General features: G+C 34.9%; 1 long non-coding RNA gene across 1 annotated transcript; it reads right to left on the bottom strand.

The window, feature by feature from the left end:
* Positions 1 to 1,050: 1,050 nt before the first annotated feature.
* LOC142531343 (uncharacterized) lies at positions 1,051 to 2,962 on the bottom strand. The gene is made up of 3 exons (XR_012816262.1): positions 2,734 to 2,962; positions 2,084 to 2,132; positions 1,051 to 1,361 (listed from the first exon to the last, which is right to left on the bottom strand). It is a non-coding gene; the product is annotated as an uncharacterized LOC142531343 (long non-coding RNA).
* Between the last annotated feature and the right edge of the window lie 1,908 nt (positions 2,963 to 4,870).

Here is a 4,870-nt window from a genome sequence, read left to right as displayed (position 1 = left end):
AAATATTTTTGAAAAAGTTAAATCTTATTAACTAATTATTGTGCTAATAAATGACCTCACCTAACTAACAGCAGCCAATTCCATTTTCTCGGTTTTAAAAAGTCAAAATCCCTTTTATTTAATTAAATTTAAAATTGATTATATATTTTTTGTTACCCCGTGGCAAGGGCACATACCATATATATTATTTTATATTTTATAAAATATTTTTTATATTAACTTAGTTTAAAATAAAATAAATATTATTTTTAGTTAAGAAAGAGTTTTTTTATAATTGAATTTTAAATATGATACTTCGTTCCAAATTTATGATTTTGGTGTTAGACGAATCGTACAAAAAAATTGAAGTTAAGATAATTTAAATAGAGACATGGAGAAAGTGGTGATGCCTATAATTAATTTTGATTAACAATGGTCAAATGTTTAATTAATTTTGAAAAGTATCATGCATAAGTAATTTTTTGGTTGTTTATTTTTATTATAAGAAGAACATTGTTGGAATTATGGGAAAAAAAGTTATCAAAGGTAAAACACATACCGAATTGGTCGGTTCGACAAGGAATCATTTGGGGATTCGGTCCGAGTATCGACCAAAAATCGTTTTATCTGTCAAAATGTGTAAAGAACATGTCGGATCGGAATTGAACTGGTCAATAACCCGTTTGACCGGTTCACAATTTTTTAAAATTTTTATTTATTTTTTAATTATATATATGACTATTTGGATTTTAAACTTTGTTAAAAATATTATTTTAATAATAATAGAATTTTTTTAAAAAAAACTTTGGAAAATATTTATTTTTTATTATTTATAAACATTTAAGATATAATATTATTTTATATAATATAACAGTGTTCCAATTCGACCGAAATCGTTATTTAAGGTGGTTCAGTTCGATCACCTGTTAGATTTACAGCGGAAATGGTTTAAATGAATTTAAAACGGACCTCAGGGCCTAGAAAAATTTCGGCATGACCTCCCCGTAACTAGGACATCCCGAAAACTCAAACAGCAGTTTATATCAAAATATACTCCAACTAGAGTCATTAAATCAAAAACTGAAGTTAAACAACATATAGCCGCACTGGCCAGGACTAAGCAGAAATTTAAACTTATCAATTACTCACCAGATCAAAAGAATCTCAGAGTCGACTCAAAACATCACAAAAACAACCAAATACTACTACAGATACACGGGGCATCTCCCCGGCAAATTAACTACAATACAAGACTGAAACAACTCAAGACATACATATAGACTAACTGGGAGACTCCACTGAACAGAACCAAGCAATCCAACCTCAATCCCGAGCTCCACTGGCGGAACCTCGGCCTGATGCTGCAAAACGACTCGGGAGATCTACCATGGTGCCCAAAAGCAACCACAGCAGCCCCCCCCAGTAAACAACTGAGGTTAGGATTCTGGTATGAAACAGTTCAACAATAAAACAATAATCATAAATCATGCATAATAATTTAATAAAATGTAATATGCAATGCATGAAAGGCTCAACGAATAATCGGGATAACAGGAGCCAACAAACTGTACGATAACAACTGGAATAATGCTCGAGCAACAACACAGGGGAGCTACATCGTCATGCAACTAAACCGCCCTGCCAAGTATGCGAGGTATGCCAAGCTGTGCTGAATAACACCTCTGACTCGGCCTCTATACAGCTGATACGATATAACAGGATGGCACAACATAATGAACTAGATGACACAACCCCAGCGCTCACCTCAAAAGGCTGCACTAACCACGGGATTGTTCAATCACATCTACGGTCTCATGTGTATAGGCCTATCAGCCACACAATGATCCCGAGATAAACAACACTGCCAGATAACAACGGATATCAACAATGGGCTAACAAGAACGATAGGGCTCAACATGAATGTCATAACTGTATGCCCGATGCTAAATGCCAATAATATGTCACAAAAATAAAGATAGATCACAACGAAGGCATTTAACAATTTACAACAGTCAACAAATCATAAACACGATCTATGTAACACAGAATGACAATTAAACATAATTTATGTTTTAACGTCGTATGTTACCGAGCTGTAACATACCTATACCAACTTGAAACTCCAATATCAACTTCTCTTCAAGACTCTCGGCCTAAACAAAACTACAATAAGCCGATCATGAAAACTACATTCCATACCAATGTCCGATTTGGCACAAAAGAGCATAAAATTCGTATCTCGCTCAATATTAACTCAAATTAATATCCGCCAATTGGAAATGAAAGATAACTAAATTATCTAAGTTTCTCTAGTTGAAACCATCTTCAGAATCGTAGTAGATTATTCTCAAAATTTTCAAGAACACACTGCTACTTCCGAATTCGCGGACAAAATCTCATACACCGAGCAGTTCCAGAAAAACAAGCATAACTTGCTCAATTCTTAATGGAATTTAACGAATCTTATATCATTACGAAGACAACACATAGCTCTACAACTCTTATTTGAATCACAAAATCAGAATCTGAGCGCATAATTGACAAAAACTCGAATTACAGTAGGTGTCCTGCACAGCACAGTTGCAGAATTCGATTTTTGGCACATTTGGTAGAAAAATCATAACAAATCCATTTCTTATCGAAATTTTATGGTTATAGCGGCTATAAATAGAAAACGTAAACCACTATAAAGTTTATTTAGGTCATTTGTACAAATTCAAACTACAAAAATCGCAGCAACCCAAAAACACTCACCCAAAAATTGAAAGAATTCGTGCAGAAACAGAGCACCGGAACAGCAGCTTTGATCTACCTGAATCCTTGCTCAAACTTCGCGATTTTTGGCTTGAATCAAAGCTTAGGATGTTAGGAATACATCCCTTCAAACCGATCGAGATTTAGACGCCGGACGGAGGAGATATTGCAACTTTCCCGCAGCTGCTCCAAGGGTTGCGAAAATTTGGGTTTGGGGAAGTTTCTTTCTTTTCTTTTACCTTTACTTCCTTCTCTATCATTAAGGTAAGTGGTGTGTATGTATATGTATATTTATATATTGTGTATTTGGTTACTAAATAGTAACTCAAGCCCATCTATCCTGGTCTGTATATATTTTGCTCTCGTGTGTTATTTAAACTCTATATGTATTTTATATCGCTTAAATTCTCCGATATTCTAAAATACATATTTCTAACACACTTCTTGGATTTATTTGGCATAAATAATTATTTTAATTTAAAACTCAATAATTATTCTAATTATGCCAAATTACCAGATAATTAATTACAGGGCCTTACATCACCAGTCCGGTTATAAAAACTATTGGATCGGGAAAATCCTATAAAAACGTGATGAGCTGCAATAGCTCGTGTTATAAGAATGTTTACACCGATGAATTAGATCGAGTTTGAAATTAAATCAAGCAGAAAATACTCGAAGTTTTCCTTCGTTAAGAAAACTGATCGGTTAAATCTTTTAATCTTGTGTAATTAATTAACTGAAGATGAAGGGGATCAATTCTCGCAAATATCAGTTCAGTTATGGTGAGAACTGAATTGATAGATACTCGAACTGATCAAGTCAGTTTAAAGCTAGGGGTTAACAGTTAGAGTACACAAGATATGTTTATGGATGTTCGGAGACTTCAACTGCTCCTACGTCACCCCTTCCACCACCTCGGGTAAGATCCACTAGAAAACTTTGATCTATACAAATACTTGTACAAAACCACCTAGCTTAGGACTTACACACTGCGTAACTGAACTCTTAGTCTAGACTGAAGGAAGCACCTTCCATCCAACACTTCTTTAACGTCTATGTGAGAAAGACTACATACACAAGTTTATTGTCTTTGTGCAAGACTGTATTTGAGTGGTGGTGGTGTGTGTGCATGTGTGTGAGAACTGAACAAGGAATGCACCACGAAGGTGTTCTCACATACTGAGAGATGTAAGCTTCTAAACTAAGCTGATATGACTGAGTGTTCCCTCTAGGCAGATTGCTTCTTCAAAGCTGATAAGCATTGTGCGTGCCCTCTCTGTATTTTATCTTTTCACTCGTCAACTCTTATCTTTGTCTTCACTGAGCTTCGGCTTTTGCTGAATGTACAATGAGACTCAGTGAAAGAATCTGTTGCAGTTTGAACTTGTTCCCCCAAATAGATATCTAGAACAATTGGCTTTAAGCGCTGCTGCAACATCTCTTATTGTACCTTGATCGTACAATAGCTTTTGTACCTTTGTTCACAACTGGATTAAGCTTGTCGTCTCTGCAAACTGGTTAGCTGCTAACTGATGTTTGGAACTGATCAGTTGAACTGGTCTTCAGTTGGGCTTGGTGAAATCAGTTGACTCGTCAGTTGAACTAGTCAGTTTGGCTCTTCATCAGTTGAACACTTCATCAGCTGGCCGGGCTTCTGAAGGTCTTCTTTTGAATCACCTATCAACTGGACAATCAGTTAAACTGTTCTTGATACTTCAGTTGTACTAATTTAGTATGATCAATCAGTTGGCACTTTTAGTTTGCATCTCGCTAGCTTCAGTTTAAGCTTGGTAACTGATCAGTTCGAAGCCTGATTAGTTTCAGTTTCTGCGCACTTAGGTAAACTCATTAGAAACAAATAAACAAGTTTTGTTAACATCAAAATCAAGATTGCGAACATGAAATGTTCTAACAATCTCCCCCTTTTTGATGATCGCAAAACTTGAACAGTTAGAGCGATTTAAAATAAATTTAAACAGTTAATAATTCTCCTCCTTTGTGAGAATAAAAAATGTTTAAAAACAATAAAACTAATAAAATAACTTTCAATTCGAGGGATAGCAGAAAGAAAAGCTCCCCGTCAACAACTGAATAAAATGATTTGAAAAAAAATTTTCAGTTCGAGGGATAGAAA

Source organism: Primulina tabacum, chromosome 17 (assembly GCF_025594145.1).
Source record: "Primulina tabacum isolate GXHZ01 chromosome 17, ASM2559414v2, whole genome shotgun sequence".
NCBI classification, from domain to species: domain Eukaryota; kingdom Viridiplantae; phylum Streptophyta; class Magnoliopsida; order Lamiales; family Gesneriaceae; genus Primulina; species Primulina tabacum.
This window is presented reverse-complemented; position numbering and strand designations above follow the sequence as displayed.